Genomic DNA, 21,308 nt, shown 5'->3' on the forward strand with positions numbered 1-21,308 from the left:
GACTTTTGTCCACTCTGCTGCTTTAGCAGTCAAGCTCTTTAGACCATGAAAAGTCTTGGAGACATGGCTGTACTTAGCCACTCCTCTTTCTCTGAAGGGACTGGCAGAATCTGATAGAAAGGTTTTCTGTACCAGAGCCAGTAACCAGAAGTTGGGCCAGTTTATATCCTCTAGACTGGAAAATTCAGAAAAGGGTAGGCTTGACATTCCTGATATTCTAAGGTAATATGCTTGAAGGCACACAACAACCTAGCCTTAGGAAAATATACTCTCTCCAAATGTTTACAGCTTTTTTTGTACCTTGTACCAAAGAAGGAAAGGAGCACATGGACACAGCTTTTCCTCGATGAGTCATCTTACTCCTTACAGTTTTCCCTTTGATAAAATTATTTGCAAGGAGGCTTAAAGCTGTTTTCTTCAAAGTGCCACCATTTATTAGAAAACAGAAAGATCATGAGTTAGCTTCTGCTTTTGCACATTGATAAATTTACACCTATCTTCCTTTGGAGGCAAATCAAAGGGCAAATACAGAGTTTGTAAGCATGAGTGCTGCACCACTTTGGAGTCACGCTAAACTCTTTGTACTTCATAGTACCCTACCCTTTCAACAAGTACTGTGGATGAAGTACTGTTGGCTGTCATCCTTTAAACAGTACAGTATTTGCATTTCTCTTGATCATCTGTCCCAGAGCAAAGTTCAGTGGGTTGAGGAAGTATTGTTTAAGTGCAATTGATCTAAAAATATATCAAAAGGAAAACTACTGTATATGAACAAATTATGGAGAGGCTTTATATAGGCTTGTTGATGTCTGTAAATACATAAAACAAGGAAGCAGCAGCTTACAACATGGCTATTTCTGGAAAAGCGGAAGATCTGACTGTCATTATTACACCATGCACAGAGCCAAGCAGTTGCTCCTGAAGAAATTGTGAGTGGAATTAAGAACCCCAAACTTAGAAAATTAGAACTATTTCCATAGTGTTATGAACTCTTTGCTCCAGATCTTGCCTCTGCAAATCAATGACAAATCACATATTAATGTCAATGGGATCAGGCTTAGGATTTTCGCTTCCCTCTCCCCCCTACCTTTTCTTTAAACAAAACCCTTTTACTTTCCAGGGAATACCCATTCTGACAATAAGCCTGAGGATCTGACAATCTTTAGTGATTTCTGGCAGATCTCAACACAGAGTATTCCAAAATTAGCGAAGTGGTGTCAGCTCACTTCTTCAGAAAAAAGAGTAAAATGTATTTACTGTAGCCACAGGGGAAAAAAAAAAAAGCCAGAAGGAGCTACTAAGTCAGTTAATTTGCTCTCTCTGTCATAGGTGATTATTACCCAGTTACCTCTGTATGGAGTATTTTGTGTTCAACTTCAGTAGTAAGCATCCAAATACATGCTGAGCCACAAGACTCGACAAGGTATCCAGGCTTGAAGACCTCAAGAGCTAAAGATGCCATTGAGAATTCCTATGGTAATTTGAGTTATTTATAACTTGTTGTTTAATATGTCATGTTTCCTACTTGAACTTTATGTTTATGCTAAAGAACCCTGTAGGAGCCAGTATCTTCTGTGATACATTGTCAAGCTAGTTAATAATGTTAACAAGTGAACTTTAAGTCTTTCCTTCAAATGTGTTGCTGTAAGACATTTTCCTCTTCCAATCATTTTGTCTGCTTTTTTCTATTTTGTTTTGAAAACATTCTTTCCAAAATGTGAAACTTCGTGTGGTGTTTCACTGCAGGTTTCACCAGTGTTGCATACAGTTGTATAAATCTGTTTTGCTTTTGTACCTATGCATACAAGGATAATATTGGGGGGGTGTGCTACAATGTCGGCTGTTTGTCACCTGTAATCCATGGTACCTTTCAGACCACGTGTTTTCCAGTGAGGAGACTTGGCTGCTAGTGGAGCTTTTAGTTCTAATCCCTTTGCATTTGGCTCTATCAAGACATGTTTAATCAGAATGGGCTTAGTTTATTAAGTGATTCAAATTGGTCTACATGACTGTCTTCAGCTTTCATCCCCACAATTTTATTAATCTCACAAATCTTATTATCATGGATGTGTATTTTTATTTCCAAATCACTGATGATTTATATTTATTTCCAAATCACAAGTGATAGGCCCTAAAGTTTTTTACAAGTCTACATTCATTATTACTTTGTTAGATCTTTCAGTTTTCAGTCCCTTTAACACATTTTATTGATATTGTGTTGCGCTAATTTTCATGATGAGAATGTCATACACTATTAAGTCAACTGCTCTCTACAAATATGTTACAGATATACAATTACTTTCATCAGCCAAACATCTGTCTCATCAAACAATGCAATAACTTTAGTTTACAAGATTTATTTGCCACAAAACTGGGTTGACTGATATTAATTATATTCTGGTACTTTAATTTTTTATTAATTTTATAACAGCTTTATTACCTGGAAGTAACATCAGACTAACTATCCATTAGCTCTCTGAGTCATCTGCTGGCCTTTGTTATTATTGGCACAACATTAGCACTTTTCCAGTCAAATGGAATTTCCCTGGAATGCCTTAATTTATTAAAATAAACATGATCAGTTCTCAGGCCTTCTCAGTCTTAGTTCTTAGGTGTGAGGTAGATGGATTGGCTGATTTTAAAATGTTTATTTTTACTACCTGTTGTATAACATCCTGCTTGGTTACTAAGGGACTGGAAAATAGTTCGACATCATCATGTGACATAAGAACATCTGTTCAAATATGGGATAGAAATATTTCTAAAAATTTCTGTCTCTCCTGCGTCACTATTAAAAATTTTATCACTTCCATATGGCAAAAGGTTTATATAACTGCTAGGACTATTGTAGTCTTGATTTTTTTTGTTGTTAATGTTTCTAGCTTCCCTTATTGATATTTTTTTTTCATAATTCATATGGATTATTACTGTTTCTCCTTATCTTCATTTATTATAAAGTACTTTTTACTGTTTCTCTTTATCTTCATTTATTATAAAGTACTTTTTATTATGAACTGCTGCTCACACTTGAGTAGTGAAAGAAGACACAATTTTTAGCCAAAATTATCTTCTCCTTGATTGTGGAATTAGAAATTCTTGACCATCCTAAGATTTCTTCTTAAAGAAACTTCTTTCTTCTAACTTTCCCACATCAATTTCAGTCATCATTTTAATTACTCTGCTAGGATACTGAAGTTGCAGGTTACTGGCAATTGTAACACGTGTACCATGCTTATGGCTTTATACAGCAGTGTCTCCCTCATCTCTCTTACTCATTCTGCCCTCTTAGTGTGTTTTTCTTCTTAGCATTTAAATCAGGTGAATCATTGCACAATGTTCGCTAATAACAATGGCATCGTTCTTTTGCATTGGTGATAATTTTATGTTCTCTGACTTATTACCTCTTCCGGTCTCAGTACATAAAGGCCTGAAAAATACCATCTTTTAATACTCTTTGCCACATTAATTCAATTTCTTCAGGGACTGTTTGAGCATGTACTGTATTTGTCTTCTTACCAACTTCCTCAGGTGTTGCTACTTTAACATTCTCCTGCCTTACTCCAGCTTATCTCCAGATCAGAAAGAGGTAACACTTGCACCATCCTCTTTTAGAGGTTTTTCTAAAAGGTAAGATTACCATGGGGGGTGGATTTTCATAAAAGCCCTGTTAATGAAGTCTTCCCAAGTCATGCACTCATTTGTCTGTTATCCTTCTGACAATACTTACTCTGAGGATAATGGCATCTGTTCAAGAAGTGATGCTGCAAAAAGGAGATTTCAGATATATTTCATCACAACATTATGTTCTCTATACAGAATTTTTACCAGCATGCCTTCCCCAGCGGTATACCAGAAGGCAGCAAAAGTAAATATATTTTTTTTTATGGTCTTATACAGAACAGGATACTTGATAGATGAGGAGCAGAGAGGAAAAGACAGCTGACAAAATTCAGCTGCACCCCTTCTTTCATGGGCTTGCAGTCTGTTTTGTAACTGAGGAAGGAGAGAAACAATAAGCAAGTGGAATTAGAACGTACAAAGGATTTTAAATGCAGGCTTTGCTTTTCCTAATTCCTAGTTATTTTGTACTCTGTTAAAATGGTCATCATCTTATACAGATTTTATCTGATATTTTCCAGTGATAGAGACTCAAAACGTTATGATGCCTGAGTGTCACACATTTAACCTGTGGTCTTGATATGATTTGTCCAGATCTTGTTGCCAAAGAAATCTTTAGATCTTGTGAGTACATAAGAACATTTATTTCCTTCCTGAATGAAGATCGTAGAAGTACTTTCTGAAAAGCCAGTACAGCCCTACTGTAGCAGCAGTGTTATATTTGACATGATAAATGTAGAAAAAGTACTAAGAAAGAGTCACAGTGGCTGAGCCGCACAGTCTTTCTGAATCCAGACTTGTTTGGATGTTTTGAAGGAGAAAATGAAATTGTCACATGGTTGCTGATTACATAGTGACTGAACTGTTTCAAACTACGTGTGCTTTGGGAGATAGAGTCTGCAGCTGGGAAATCCCCAGCATGTGACTGATACAGCTGTGTTTGATAGTGTGATTAAGCTTTACTGCAGACCTGAGTATTTCACCATGTTGCATCTGTACCTGTGGGTGTCTGCCTGTTGCAGCATTTGAGTAACTGGCAAACATTCCCAGTCTTTCAGAATTTGCATCAGCATGTGAACATCCGAGATGCTTGAACTGTGGTAATCTTTTGCTGATAAAGCAATGGGGAAACAGTACCAAGTGCAGTGAAGAAGAAAATTTTTCTTTAAGGGTAAATACAGTAGGTTTAAGGCATCTGCACTTCTGCCATCCTGCCAAAGGGCGTAAATAAACGGTTAGGAAAAGGAGAAGCTTGGACTTCTGCTTTTCTTCAAGCTGTTTTTATGCTTATCCATCCCGATCCTGTTCCTGTGTTTCCTCCTCCTGTGGTGTCTTGTCAGCAATCGAGATGGTGAGTTGTTTGGGATAGGAGCTCTGCTACTTAGTGGTACAGTGCCAAGGATAACAGGACCCAATTCCTTATGGGGTTTATAAGGTTTTTTTGTAATATAAACCTGTGATTTCAACTCATCGTTTGTAGGCTGACTCATTTTGACCCACTGCGTTGTCTAATACGTAGAAGCGTTAGGCAGTGGGTCGTGCAAACTGTCACCGCATTCACATGGGAAAAGGGAGATGCTGTACTGTGGCTTTGAAGTGACCCCTCAGAGGGTTGCAAAACAGGCCTCTAGCTACAAGGTTGGAAATTTTGATCATTAACAATTGCAAAGCATCACTGTGATGATTTCACCTGGTTAGTAGTCAAACTTTTTCAAAATTCTGCCACTCCCTGGAGATTTTCTAACACAGTGTGAGCTCCACTGTCTCTCCCAGATATGAACTCATAGCACAACGTGCTAAATGAGCAGCAAGCTCCGTGACATTCCAAGAAACCACCTCTCCTGGGGTTTAGGGTTCCAATTAAATGGTCCCTAGAATTCTGTGATCCCTGACCAGAGTGAGCTACTAAGAAATAATTGATCTGATTTAGGGAAAAAAAAAATGCAGCGAAGCACCAGTTTACAAATTTTATATATTGTGAGAAAAATGCACTGTTTTTCACTGTTTGTATCTGCAGGATAGTGTCCCTTGAAAATACATTTTGCCTTTGCTTCTCATATTTATCATATGTTTCTTTTATATGTATGATGTCATGTTAGAACCCATTGTAGCTCGGATCTTCCTCCTCTATCTCCAAACTTCTGGCTTTGGGTTTGGATTATAATGGTGCTGCTTCAATCTTCCTGCCAAAGCTTTGCAATACATTTAAAATATGTTTTCCTCTTGATGTGTATCACCTTATGTTTCTAAAGACCTAGGGCTTTTTCTTTGACATTTAATTCATTGTTTCAAAATGCCTAATGGGGTGAGATATTGTTAGTAGGTGCTTGAGAGGATTTTGGTCTAGTGGTTAATTTTATACCTGAAATTTTTCATGCATTGTGGTGAAAAGATCGGTAGTGAAATGCTGTAGCATGTTAACCTTACCTTCCCTAATTCTAAGTGTAAGCTGTGTTTGTAGACAAAATTTAATGTTTGTGCTCAGGGTTGCTTGTTACCAGCTTTGCATTGTAAATGGCAGAAAGGAAAGTTAGTTGTACAAATAAATGTCACTTTTTAAATACAGAACTAGATTATCTGCAGATTGGTATATTATTTATTCATATAACAATTTCTTTTTATAATATTTGTTTTAAAATTATCCCTTTGCGAGTCCTCTAGGGCCCGATACTTCAAAAGTCTAGGTATTCTCTGCCTTCACTCATTTCATAATGAAGAGCAACCTATGCCTTCATCTGGTTAATTAGTCAAAAGATAGCAAGAGTTGACACAAATGTTTGATAGAGCTTGCAGTAAGGATTAGCACAACAGCAAAAAATCATGAGATGAGCTATTATTATTCCCCTAATTCATTGGTTCCTGATTTCTGTATGCTATATATATTTCTCTGTATTGTGTTTGAGGAAGTAGTCAGATGAAAGGTCATATCTGTTTTATGAAAGTGGGTGAATCATATACTGATTCACTCCGTACAGGCAGTGTATGCTCAATGTATTTGGACTGTGCATTCCTTTGTTAGCTTGCCATCCGCTCTACTGTGGGAACCTAACATAAAAGAGATTAATTGGGCTGCAAATCAGTTAAATACAAATTGTGTTGCAATATAGCTTTATGGACTTGAATGGGAAATTACATAGTTCATTTAAATTGCACACTCAGTACAGATTTAGTCCGCATCCCCAAAATCTTTGAGATGTGATTTAGATGAGCAGGTATTTTCTTGACAAAAGTTGGATGTGGGGAGTATGGCCATTGCTTTGGTCACGAGATGGAGAACGTGCTCCCTTTGCTGACTTTTGTGATCGTATGCAAGTGTCGTAGCTGAAGGACGTGTTGCCTCCCCAGATTCATGTTAAGATGCATACAGTGAAGTTAGGGTTGGGGACAGGAGCTCTGTGACAGCTTGTGTGACCCAGAGCAGCAGTTTCGCTCTTGCTTTCCCGTCATTGGCACTGGAGATGGGAAAAGTCCCGCAGCCGGGGTTTGAGAAGGACAGAGAGGGAAAAACCACATGTCCCAGATAAGAATTTGGAGTAAAACAATCACCAAAGACTGTAATCAGGATGATGGAAGAGTCTGGGCTAGTTTTGTTTGTTTTTTCTTTAAGATTGTCCAGGGCAAAGTTGACACATTTTTAAATACCACAGCTGCTCAGTCATTTGGCTAATGTGCCTAGTTCTCTGTTACCACCAAATTATATAACGTGGCGGGATTTAGCTGCCTCACATGCTTCACCACAGTGTGGTAGGTCATTTGACATAACAGTATGAGGAACATAATATGGTAATTAGGGAATCTTGTCTTTCTTTTTTCCCCCTCCAAAATAGACAATTTCATGCTTGTGGGAAGGTACCATGCTAGCAGTTCTGGGAAGCGACACTTTCTCTTTATCCCCCGAACAGATACAATATGTACAGTTACACTGCAGGCTTTCCTCTTGCTGACATGACAGCATCTCCATTCTCATGTGGAAATGCAACCTTTAGGGCTGAAAAAGCAGTTCAGACCAGCTCAGTCGTTTAGCCCATTGTCATTACACTTTCTTCCTAAGACTAGCAAAACTTTAAAATTGGAGAATTCCCTATAACTGCATGTGTGACGCCAGAGCAGCCAAGGTTATCAGTACTGATGCAAATGTGAAGCCCCATCTGCTAGAGGTACTGTCTTTTACTTGAAACAACCAATGTCCTTGTCATAAATTACACAGTCCAAAAGTTTAACACAGACTAATACAGCCCCAGGCATAGCTGTGGGACTGCAGGGACTGCACGTGCATTAAGCAATCACGTGACGAGGTACTACTATATGGAGTCAAGTAAAGAGAGAGAGACAGTCCTCTTTGCAATACTGGTAAATCTACTGTAAAGTACTTGGAAACTCAATCCATGTTTAGGATCCTGTCTAGGAAAGTACTACTGAACTTCTGTGTGATACTCAGCAACTGAAAGCTAAGCATTTCTGGACTGAGGCCTCGGGTTTCTTCTAACGACGAGTATAATTGCAGCTCCTCTGCTCTGACCTTTAGTTGGCTTAATGTAGGCATCCAAGCTTGAAAGTTGTACATTGTACAAAGGGAGTTCGAGTTGGGTTTTCTCTTACTACACCTACAAGTGGAATGCCAGTCTGATGTACTCAGAAATTAAAATAAACGCTGAGCAGAACAAGTAGAAGCACTGTTGGACACAAGGGTTCAATGTAACTTGGGCACCACAACTTCATTCTTATAATGCCATCTTGAAGATTCCTTTTTTTTTTTAAGCAGAAATAGATCTAAGTAAATCTATTTTTTGCCTTTCCTTTTCAGGTGATGTAAGATTAACGTATATGGAGTTGAACAAATTTTGTAAGTTTTACAGTGTACATCTTTGGAATTACCCTACAACGTATTTATTGACTATTGCTTCATTCTAGCAGCCGGTGTTTTCTGCAGCTAAAAGAAGGGTTTAAAACCTGATTTGGAATATGAACTGAAAAAGGAGAAGAGAGAATGTGTCTGTAAAATATCTGTAATTACTTACCGTCAAAGATGCAGGTATTATGCAATATAGGATCTTAAAAGTTACTTTATCCCCTCTCGATAGGCACAGAGCTTATCTCTTTTTGAGGTCAAAATTTACAATATTCAAGGGGAAAAATTCGGGCTACTGATTCCCCTTAAATTTGTTTTTACAATTATTTGTATAAATTCTCTTCTATGACCAATTTAAGCTATTTGTTTCATATGTAATTGTATCTGGGGGAAGATGCAGCTGGGTTAAAGATATGTGTGTGCTTGAATATTCCATTATTAACTAGTGAGGTGATTTCCTGGAATCAGGAGGTTTTACTGATGCCCTTTATTTTATGTTAAAGAAATTATATTGTGTTTTCAAAGGTAGTCAAGCACATCAGCAATTCTGAAAAAAAAGTAAGCACGGGCTTTTTGGATATTTGAACAATTTGGACTAATGGGCAATACTAAGAAGTCTTGAGAGGTGGGAAGTACGTATGCAGAAGAAAAAGAGCTGAGTTTGGGAACTAAAACAGAAAAACCACAGAGTGAGTAGGAAGTATATCTTGGGTAAGAGTAAAGAAAAGCTGAGCAAGAGCTCTTGGGGTAGCATCCTGCTTTACCAGCTGGGGGCACTTTTAGCTGTCTCATTTGATTGTTGCACAGCTGGTAAAGATCTGCCCCTATAAAAAGGGCTTGTTAGTTTTATCTTGAAAGTATAGCTGATAAATAAAATGGGGGGAAAAAAAAAACAAACAAAGGGTAAAGTCAGTTCTTGTTTCTGCCTTCTGTCTGTGGGAGGTTTCTACCCCTTCAGCTAGAGTGCAAGCCCTCAAACAGGTTGAGTACCTGTATTTGGCACAGCGGAGAGGCTGAAACTGCGGTGAGGGAGCACAGTCTGGAAACAGCATCAGAAATCTCCTAAAAATGGTCTGGCATTGATGATGAAAGTTTCTGTGCTCTCAGCAGCAGAGGTGCTACAGAAGAGTCCCACTCCTCCCCTGGCTGCTCCCTCCTGTCCCCCACCTGTGGGAAAGGCTGATCCAGCAACCTCTGCAGCTGTGCTGTGGCTGATGGGGTGGCAAGTCCAGTGAGCAAGGTGGAAGTCGGTAACAGGCATGAGCGGATGGGGGCCTGCCTCAAAATGATAAATTAATACTAGTTATTAAAACTAACAGTTGAAACTAATTATTATTTGTGAACTTGATAATAATTAAACCAGTTACTATTTTAAAGTAAAATTCTATACTGCTATCTTCTAACTGGGAAGAGCTCCAGAATCCTGAGTTTTGTCTAGGTGGTCAGGTAAAAATGTTAAGAGCTGAATAGTTCAGCTGGTGCCAAAGTTAAATGTGCTTCAGCAGCGATTATGGTCAGAGTCAACCTCCACTGAGGCTGTGGTTTCACAAACACTTCTTTCTCACAGTATGGCCATCCACTCACTGTTCATTCTTGCTTGCTTCCCACCTTTACCCACATATTCACTTGTGCCAGTATAACAGTTTGTGTGACTGCACAGTGAATTAGATCAGGAAACTAACTCAGTTTTTAAAAAATCTATTTTGGGGGGGCAGGGGAGGGTTATTTTCCTCAGTACAGTTCAACGTGTGCTGTACCAGCAGTTGTCCTGGCACAAATAAGATTGTGGTGTAAGGTAGGAATAAGCTGGAGGGAGCAAGGTATTAAAGCCAGCACTGTTGCTGAAAGAGATGTTTGTGAAAATACACCTTGGTTTGGTGCAGAGCAGCAGGAAAAAGGGTGTAACTAACTCTTCCAGGAATTGCTGGGTTATATATGGTCATTTTGCTCATAACAGAGACGTAGCTCTGCCTGTGGACCCCCATTCAGATCCCTCTTTTCTGTAGCAGGCTGAACAGAAATCTCATTGCTTCTAAACTCTGGAAGAGTGTGCTATGCTGGACTGGAATGGATGTAAATTTATTCACTGATAGAAAGAAAAAAAACCCAAAACAACAACCAACCTGAAATTTTCTGTATGATACTGTTGTTCTTTGGTGCAGTCATCTCATTGTCCTTTTCTCCATTGTGCCCTGGGCACTGCTGCCACAAGAGATGCTGCAAAAGGCCTGTCGTGCTGCACAGATGTGTGTCCCTTCCAGGTATTAACTCAAATCTGCTGTTCCTTGTGCTGTAAATCAGCCTTTCTGAACTGCAGTGGCTGCACAGACAGCCTGTTCATTCCTTTCCCATGTATCTCACTACTTTCCCTGAACTGTAGTTCACTCAGGTACAGAGGTTCCTTGCCTTCCTTTTTCCAGGTGTAATATAGTAAGATTTTTGTCTTTATCCAGTGCTTTCTACTTAGAGTTCTCACAGCTAGGTAAGCACCTTCTTATTTTTTACACAGAAAAATAGACGTAGGTGATTGTGCCAGCTCGACCAAGATCACAGCCTGGCCTCCGTCCGAGCATGGAATAGTTAAACAGCTCTCCTCACTTCAGGCCACTGCCCAAGTCATCTGCATCTTAACAAGGGACCATTCCTTCTGGCAACTTGATTTGCTTGTTTTCATAGTTGTACGTTACATTTCTGTGGTATGTATTTTTCATTAATGTGGGGTAACTGGGTCATTAAATGTTAATGAGAGACAATGAAATTCTGCTGTATCTCTGCATGCATCTCTCATTGCACACCTGAGACCACGCTGACCTGTATCACTTCTCTTATTCCAGTCCGAAGTTCTTCCAGTGCTGTTATTGCCAAAGTACATAGTGCTGTCCTTGTGCAATGTAGATAGATACGTGCTAAACCCCTTTGATACTGTGAAGCTCACTTCACCTGGGCCCTAAGGAAAGAGGCTCATCTTGGAGTCAGAAATTGAGAGGAGCCTGCATGTTGAAGTCGGTGACTTGATTCAGAAACCTAAATGGGATCAGAGTTGTGTTGTATGACACAATGAGAAGGTAATGATATTAAAAAGAACAATAATTATCCCCTGACATTTTCTTTATTAACTTTATCACCAATTTTATTATAAAAACTCATCGATCCCTTCAGTTCCGTGCATAGTCTGTTAACAGGTCAACCGCTTGAAGCCTTTCTCCAGTTTTTGCTCGGTTCTCAGTTGCGCAACTTTCTCATCAAAGTTGATGCCATTTTGCCTGAGTAAGAGGACCAACAAAAAGGAGAGAGCGTTTTAGGATTTGTGTCACGTAGGAGTGTTAAGAGTCTTTAAGGCTTCTCCTTAACCCCCAGCCAAACAGAGAAGCAAAGACACTGTCAGCTCTGCCTCGCGCTTGCAAGCATGCTCACACCCAAGGTTATCATTGCTGTGGCTGTATGTTGATGCTCCTATCCATGTCCCAGTAAATCAGTAATATGCCATTGTTTTTCCCCCTCACTTTACTACACAGAGTCCTCTATCTTCAGGTTGTCAGATTGCTAAACAGGGTTGAAGCCGTGAGTCTTCTCTGCCAAAAGCGGTATGTCCAGGAGGTTACATGATACTGTCCTCTAGTGGTAAAACATTCTGCTTGCAATCCTATCTCAAAAGCAGGGTGATTTCAGGCACTTCCTTCTTCATGTTATTCACTTGTTATTACGGTTCTTGAAGAACCATCTTGTTTTGAAAAGGTTGCCTAATAATAACAAAAATATTTAGGAAGAAGTTCTTAACGGAGAAACTTTGTAACAAAGTTGATGTGAACTGCAATAGTGATGCTTTGCTAACATAATTCAGTTTCAGGTTTAGTTTTAAGTTTTGGTTGGCTGCCTCAGCCATTCTTCTGTGTTGTTCCTTGAACTTACAAGTGGAAGAATATGTGTTGGAGAAGTACAAAACCTCAAGTCAAGGGATTTGAGTTATTGCTCTGTTTCAACTGTAGAGTGTTGGTGAAATGTTGGATATTGTTTTTCCTTACCAAGTTCTGTATGGAGCGTGGCGTGACAATAATAGCTACTTCATCACAGTGTTTGAGGGCTGTTGATGGAAACAAGGTCCTCAGTGCAAAGAATATGTGGTGTAAAAAACAGTGATACATTGCCTGTTACAATAGGACCAAACTCTTTGAGAGAATCCTGTCTCAGGAGTGGTATTTTTTATATGTTTGCAGAAAATCAGGGTGAGCTCTTGCCATATGTAGATCACCGGTTTTAAGTTCTTTGTTTTTCAGTGAATTCTTACCTAGTATCACAGACTCCAAAGCAAGATGGAAGCTAAGGGAAAAAAACCAACAGATTTCAAATGTTTATTTTCTTCCTTTACTTTTCATATAGGTATAGTAGAATATGTTTTGTTAATATGTTTAGACCTAAATTATTAAGTCATTGATTAATTAGTGTTAATCAGTTGTTGATTTAACCTTTAAATTTAAAAAACTCTATTAATTCTTTCGACATAACTAAAAAGTAACAATAATTTTAAGTTACTGTCTAGCACCCATCTAACTAATGATATACAGGTGAAAATTCAACCAATTACCCTGTTGATAATTAATAGCTCTTCTAATAGAAGAAAATTCACATGCATTTTTTCTGCACTTTTCTACAGGAATAAGTATAGAAAGAAAGAAAGAAGTTCATAAGAAACAGAGCGTCACCTCCAGCCAGTGTCACTTTTTTCCCCCCAATGGAGCAGTAATCTGGGGGACTTTAGATCTCCAGAGAACAGCAATTAGGTAAGACTTAATGATTTTTGTGAGTCCAGACTGATGAAAAGGTGTCATTGTACAGAAGAAAAATCAGCATTCAGGTTGCTGTTAACTCTTGGAAAAGTTTTCATCTATATACATTGCAGAAGGAACTGCTGCTGACTAGTAATTACGGCTCAGAGCAGTCCAGTTTTGTCTGTTTAACCATGAACACTAATTGTCCTATGGCCATCAGGAGAGATCACTAGGAATTCACTTGCCATTTGGCCATCACTTTAACGGTGACCTAAAATCTGTCTGTAGACAAAGCTGCCTTATGGAAGATGTATCCTGAATATCTTGCTGAACTGCGTGACCTTGACATGAAGCGCTAAGTACCAGAGTTGGAATATGCAATGACTTTGTGTTTCATTACCAAATTGTTACCTAACAAGACCCCCAAACCATTGCTACAGTGTTATTCTGACACACAATAGACTGGATCTTAAAACGTGTGCTGGATCTGTTGTCTCCTAATGCCCATGTGGATGATGTAGTTTTCTTTTGGGAGTGGGCAAAAAGCCTGGGATTTGCCTTTAAATGCTTTGAAGCTGAAGTGTTTTTGTGTCTCTGTTTCCTGAGGCCACTGTACAGGACTTGGCAGATGGACAAATCCTCAACTGAGGTCATTTGAGTGAGGCAACTGGACAGTTAATTTAACACCCATCAAAGCTAATTCGAGGGGTGGCAGGTGTATGCTAGATGGGCTGTATCTCAATGTGTTACAAAGTATTGCTATAAAGGTATCAGTGAAGGCTTTGCCATGAAAGAAACCAAGTTCTGCGGTTTGTCAGACAAACCACATTCTTCTGTGCCTGTGCCCTGTACTATTGCTCTTTGCTTGGGTGGCTTGCTTTGTATGTAATAGCTTTCCGACATACGGGTTTTTAAGACACTGAAGTGTTGCTTAGTTTTTAATACATACACTACCTGTATGGTCCACCACCAACACAAGGCCCTGGAGTTAGCTAAGAACATTAGTTCAACTCAGCATCCCTCCCCAGACTGGTCAAGGAGTGACAACTGGCTTGCTGCTGCTAACGAGGCTTGAGATGAAGCTGTACATTGCAGATCAGTGCCGTGGACCTCCACCTGCATAAATGAATTGTGGATAATGTTCACCAAGGCTGCTGTTGTTTGATCACTTACAAACACAGGACACGATATTGAAACCAAATAGCCCTCATGTACATAGTCAGCAGGGAGCATATAAGCTCCTCCATTAGGTATTCTCAGTTGGCTGGGGGAGAGGGGATTGCTGATTGGGGTGTGCCACATGGGTACCAAGATAGATCCCTAAGGTTAGACATGAACAGCTCTGCCTTACAGCAAGTCCAAGATACATCCTCTTTTAAAAAAGATTTCTAACTGAAAAAAATAGGTCTACCGCATGTCTAATAATTCTCCAAATGTCATCTATTCTGCTTTGCTTAGATACCTCCTTTAAAAACACAAGAGCAGCAATGTTTTGATAAATTATTTAAAGAACTAGATCCTTGTCCAAAGGTTATTGGTAAAGAGGCTGCACTTGATTTTCAGAACCTGAGATCCTGATTTCAGCTTTCGATTTCTATTGATACAGCTCTGTTGCTTCAATGGAGCCTGTCTGGCTGTCCAATGACACCAAATATGGTCTGAAATTGTAAGGAAAAACTATTTGCTCTCATTTTTCCGTCACAGTATGGTATATGCAGAAATCTATGAATATATTGATTTACAGTCTTTCTGAAAGTCAATTCTAATGAAGTAAGCAATTGAAATCAACCCCTGTGGACATTTAGTAGTCAAGAAATGTTTTATTTAATTCAAGCATGGAATTAATGTTGATATGAAAGCTATACCAAGCAATTCTTACTAAGCAGCAATAAGAAGTGCCTTGTGGACATTTGTTTCTTTACATTCTCTTTTTTAATTTTTTTTTTATTTTTTGTTTGGGGCAAGTGTTTTTGTAGCAGCACAGTTAAAAAAATCTTCCAAGGAAGTGCACAGTAGAGTGAAGTATTTTAGCAGAAGATACAGTACAAGACTTGAGCCTTCTTCTGTTGTGGTTTGCTTTTTTTTTTATATATTAGGAATAACTCTATTGCAGCTTGATATGTTGTTTGGCTTATGTGTGATGGATTTTCCACACATGTATGCGGTAAGAAGGGAACCAAATTTCTCCTCATACTGGGCATGTCAGTTTTTTCATAAGTAGCATATCCTGTTAGTTTGGGGTCATCACATCATATCATCTGTTTTTACCCCATTGGCTGCATACAGTTTTCTCTTTAGAAGCTGGGAAATTTTCTCATAGCCCTTAACTGTATCCCTAACACTGTATCCTACATTGTTGTAAGTGAAGTCAGCAATTGCCTGCCTTCCATTCTTCACTAAATATGCAAGAATTAACACATTCCTTACTCTCTTACCAGAACTTTTCATACAGATCTTTCAAGTTTGTAAGGGTCAAACCCTTTAAAAATGAATTATTTAATGTGTAGCAGTGACAAAGTTGATTTCTGCAAATAAATTACTTCTAAATTAATAATTGCTAATACTTCATCAAAAAGTTTATCCCTATGTTTCCCTACTATTTATTCATCCTGTCTTCAGACTTTTTAGTTTATAAGCCCTTTTGTGCTGATTTATGTTTCCAAATAAGCTGTATTTTTATATACAAGAAATGGCTTAGATGTGACAGTAAAGATATAGAATTTTTTTATAACAAATACTGTAGATACTACTAATTTGTATTAGTAAATTTAATAATCTTTTTCTTCCTGCTCTTACATGAAGATCAAACCACTTAATACCAGCATTTACCACTGATTCTCTGAATTTTATATCAGTAGTGATTGGGAAGTCTATTTACTATGCAGATAAAAACAAGTAGCACAAATAGAGTTAAGGTTAGAGAAAATATTTGAATAGAAGATAGTGGATGTGAAAAGTACATGTCTGAATGGCAAACAATTAAAATGAGATTCTGGATTGACACATTATAGCTCCATGGAAGTTAATAGACCTATACCAATTCACATGAGTTGAGAATCAAAATACTGAAGTTAAGCTTAAGAGAAAAAGGGATAACTACGGATTGGACTTGGAGTACGCAGTGAAGAAGTCTGTAGGTTGCAGGACAAATACCCAGCAGAGATGACAGCAGTGCTTCAGCCACTGGAATAATTTTTTCTCTGGTTCTGTATGTCTGATAGTTGGCTTATAAATGGTTTCTTATACATGCAAGAATGTGGACTAGGTAAGAACATAGTTGAGTTTGTCAGCTACAAGGTTAAAAAATACACTTGAATGGTCCAGCCGCTGGATGTCTCTCTTGTTCTGCTCACATGAATGACGGCTGGCCTTTCAGAGTGAAGAACCTACATCTCAGAAAGACAAAGGGGTCCGTATGGAAAGCCAACTGTCCGGTGCTGCCCAGCTGACTGAAATGATATGACAGCAGTCCAACTCTCAACGTGATAGACTGTAAGTATGAGTTATAAGCAACATTAACAGTTGAGAAATGCATTTTTCTTCTATTACAAGAGCACTTCTTACCAGCCCCATTCTTCTCCGTTGTGCTCTGCACAACTGTATTAACCTGGTGCCAGGAACTGAATGTTATTTGAGAAAATAAGTTAAAATCAGTAGTGCCTTTCTCGATAGTTACAATATGTAAGCAAATACTATGTTAGGCTGGATAGTGGAAATGCACCAGGTAAATTTTCTTTTTTCCTGTCAGAGGTTTCTGGCTCAGGTCAGTTGAAGTTGGCAGCAACTTCAGCTAGACAAGAGCCCTTTTCTGGGGTCCTTTTCTGGAAGAGTCTGCACCTTCTATTTATTTCTCTATTCTGAAACAGAATGGAGAGACACACACATATTCAGAACTTCCCATGAAATCCTGTTCTGGAAAAGTAAACATCAGGAGAGACTTTTGGTTACCTGTGTGAGACGAGGGGACAGGACCAGGTTTTTGTTTTGCTCAGCTGCATTACTTAAGCAATGGAAATCTTTCTGCATGCACATTATGGGCTCTTGTTTGTTTGAGGTATCAAAAATAAATGAATACAGGAAAATGCTTAGAAATCCTTTTGAGGTTAAGAACTTCACAGTCTCTGACTTGTGTAGAATCAGAGTTTTGTACTGCTTCATAGCATGTAGCTTTCGGTGACGTGAAATACAGGGAAGGACAGAGTGAAGCCTCAGGCAGTGATTTCAGAAGGACATATGAAGGTGAGTGCTGAGATTTTAGGGTTTCAGTGATTTAGCTAGGATAACACAGGAATTTGGGGTTAGGGAGGAATGTAATAGAGATCTTTAAGTTTCAAGTAAGGTGATGACTAGATAATTTTTTCCGTTCTTCAATTACTCCACACTGTTCTCAGAAAGAATTTCATCGGTGTATTATGAGATATTATGTTTCCTTATATTCATACTATTTCTTTAATTCTTTAAGTTAAAAAACTACTTCAGTTTACGTATTCTGAATGCTAAAAATCTGATATCTTTCAGAATTTTGCTGGACATTTTTCTGTATCTGTCAGTATACATGAAAGAAGTTATGTAACTTTTTACTTTAATGATTGGCCAATATTTGAGGTCCTCTAGTTTATTTCTGTCAAAAGTGTTGATATGAAGTGATGTATCTTTGTGTACATTCTTTGTAATCAAAGTGGGATTAAACTGAGGTCCTGTTTCCCTGAATGTAGCAGGAAAAAAGACAATAGGAAACAGCTCCTTTGGCAGTAACCCAAGCCTCTCTTTTTCAATCAGCACTGCACTCAGAAAACTCTCGCTCCCTCTTTTTTTTTCTCTTTGTGGGAATTCAGGGTCATTCTACAAAGTGTTTCACTGTTTTGGGGGCTTTTTTGCCAGCGTATGTAACATTTCTGACTGGGTCACTTGCACCATTTTGCTAAAATTGTATCAACACCTTTGTGTTCACATCCACATGGCTCAGATTTTTTTTTTTTTATTTGCCTGTCTTGTGGCTGGTGCCTGGGAGGGGATACCTATTTGTCTGCATCTTCTGTTTGCCCACAGTTATACTTCAAAACCATTTTCCTCTCTAGGACTACAAACCAGTTTCATTCCACTCTGTTTCCTGTTGGTTTTCTCTGTAGCCATTAAGGAAAACAGGCAGGGAAAGTGTGCCTCCCACTTCTTTGTAAAAGGTGGGTTTATGAACCAATCTACTATTGTATTTTGAAATGTGCTGTTATCAATTCTTTTGAGCTTCACTTCTTTTTAAAGGACCTAAACAGCATTTGGTAATCTAAAAAGTTTTGCTCTCTCTTATCTCAGACAGTGAAATTTTAAGAATATCAGAAGTATTGTTTAACAGTCTGAGCCTTAAACAGGGGATGTGCTCACTGCCATGTTCTTAAAGTCTAGGGCAGACAAACCTGCATTTCGCTATGCTGAATATTTTAAGGTCTCTACGCCTTCTGGATTTTAGCTTTTCCAAGTTAGTACTGGGAAAGATCTTTGCCTAATCCTGATTATGTATAAAAACAATAATCAGAAGCAGTTATTTAGTGCAAGAGCCAGATTATATGCTTGTTATCTTATATTGGCACTAAAACCTCTAGAGAGTTATTTAATTTTGTAAATTAGCATGCAATTAGAAAAGGAGTTTTGCTTTGAGTTTTTTGAGGGGTGTTAGGGTTTTTTTCCCCAGCAAAATCAAGAATAAGCATCATCATAATGTATGGTTTCTTTCTATAGCTTTCAGCTAGATTTAGCAATTGCTTCAGAGTTCATCATTAATTATCCTATACTGTATCTTGCAGCACTATTTGTCCTACATGTTGTCGGAACTCCCTGTAGTGTGGCTCTATTAAAACTCTCCAAAAGGAGACATAAAGTAAAAGGGATAAGAGTGTACACAGATGAGTGCAGTACAGAGCTCTGAAGTTCCAGTGTATTTTTCGTCAAAAGCAAATGTCTGTCTAATTCAAGAATTATGGAAGAAAAGTGGATCTGTAATTATGTTCGTAATTAGAGAGGTCCTTTTTTGGTGCTTAATCTAAATAACGTAAAATATGTAGGTAGAAAACTTCAAAGCTGATAATGTAGGAGGTTATTGTGGTCTGGGGAAAGGAGTGGGGACTGGATCCTAAAATAGTGAAAATCAGCATAACTCAGTTGGAGCTCTTTATTTCTATTGATAGACACACTAGTTGAAAATTGGTTTACGACTTCAAGTTGCATAGAAACAAAGCAAACCAAAGAAACTGTCACGTAAGCATCCACCTAGGAAAACACTGGGGGAAGAAAAATACAGAGAAAACAGAACTCTTTCTAAATTAAATTTACTATTAAATTTAATAAAGTTTCCTAGTGGGGAGTTCCTGGAAAATGTGGACTGAAATGTGAAGCAAACTTTGATTGCTCTTTTAGCTGCCTTGATGGTATATTTACAAGAAGTAAATTTTTTTTTTTCATTTTTAGAAGCTTTCTAGAGAAAAATACCCATGCTTCATAACCACCTTAAGAAGCATTTGCTATGGTTGTTCCCACAGGAACAGCTTAATAGTTTCATAAATATCAAAGTTAATAGGCTTCTAAAAACAAGGAAAATTGCCTGTAGGTGATTTCTGCTTATACAGAAATAGCTACTCTCTGAACTGAAACTTTCTCTCTAGGCCTGTTACCTATTACTGCATACATACTTTGCTGTCCTGTTCCTACTTCCTTTAGCTGTTTTGAATCAACAGTGGATAGAGCAGTACTTAAGTGTACTCGAGGGTGAAACATGATCTAACAAATTATAGAAAATAAACAATACTGAGCGTAGCTTGTGACTATAAGGAGAACAGAAACAGTCTAATGGGGGGACACATTTTTTTGAAAATGCAACAGCTATGCCACATCATCATAAAGTCATACTTATGGCTGGCTTTGAAGAAAAGATAAAATCTTTCAAAAAGTGGCTTCCAGAAGGGAGTCTGAGAAAAAGGATTTTTTTCTTGTATTGAGTTGCTATTTGCTATGCAGTGGGAGTTGCTTCTCCTTTATTTTTGCTGCCTTTTTTCCCTTGATTTTAATTTTAATAGTGTTAAGGCACCTAACGGTCTTGATAAGCAGCTTTTACTAAAGACATGAAATCATTATTTTCTGCATAAACTTGGTAATGTGTATAAGCCTCATATCAGTCATACTTAGAGAAAACAAGCTCTTTCCTGCCTTTAGGGGTGCAGGAAAACCCATCTGCTGGCAAATTAACTTACACTGTGCTTTACTCTTCTTCCATTTAATATTTGTGTTGTACTGGGGGGGGTTCATTATTACTAGACAGCTCACAGAATCATGCTTATGAAAGGACATGCAAAGTATGAAAAGAGATGCTAGAGAATTGGGTCTTCCTGTTAGGATTTCGTAACAGGCTTTGAGTCCTGGTGGACTTTCTGTGGCCGGAGCCTTAAACCAGTCTAAATGCAGTAGAGGTGATTTTACAGAAGGCAGCAGGAGACTGAAACAAGACTGAGCAGTGCTGGTTCATGGCATGGGAACAGTCTGGTGAAAGCTGCTGGTACTCTCCCCGTCACAACTGGGCTGGTTCCACTCAGGAAGTGCAGGTGAACTGTGGTTTAATTCAGGATATCTGCATCCCCATTTGGGGTGCCCATTAGACAGAAACGACGAGGCCCTTGCCCTACTCTTCTTTACTGTTCCTGTTTCTGGTAACTTTCTGGTAACTAAAACTTCGTTTTATGTGTAGACAGCTGTTGATCATGTTAGATATTTGTATTTCACATTCCTCAGGTCTCCTAGATTCTTTGTCGGTGGGGAAGAAACATCTATAATGTTGTTTATCCACTGGCAAGCTTTAGAAATCGGTTATCTAAAGATTTACAAAGGAGCTTTTATCAAAATCTTTATTTTTGAAAGGTAATTCTAGAAGTATGTTGTTACTAGTAAGACCCCTGGGAGACTGGTTCCGTCCAGAAAATGTATGCTGCCTTAGAAAAGATGATGAGATGTTGTAGTCTTGACTTAAGAGTGAGCTCTTCATTCCCTCAACCTGTGTTTTTTGACAAATCCATCGCTGATGCTCCATTGCAGGG

The 21,308-nt window shown here is 38.4% G+C and overlaps 1 long non-coding RNA gene across 2 annotated transcripts in view; it reads left to right on the plus strand.

The window, feature by feature from the left end:
• The window catches only part of LOC142593357 (uncharacterized), a 54,316-nt gene that overhangs the window by 25,931 nt on the left and 7,077 nt on the right, over positions 1-21,308 (plus strand). The window contains exons 1-2 of one of the 2 annotated variants that reach the window (XR_012830965.1): positions 4,629-4,969; positions 13,119-13,245. This is a non-coding gene — a long non-coding RNA (uncharacterized LOC142593357). Of the gene's footprint in view, positions 1-4,628; positions 4,970-13,118; positions 13,246-21,308 lie in introns of those variants that run through there. The other variant, XR_012830966.1, reaches the window with a different exon arrangement.

The sequence above is a fragment of the Pelecanus crispus genome, chromosome 3, assembly GCF_030463565.1.
Source record: "Pelecanus crispus isolate bPelCri1 chromosome 3, bPelCri1.pri, whole genome shotgun sequence".
Classification (NCBI taxonomy): domain Eukaryota; kingdom Metazoa; phylum Chordata; class Aves; order Pelecaniformes; family Pelecanidae; genus Pelecanus; species Pelecanus crispus.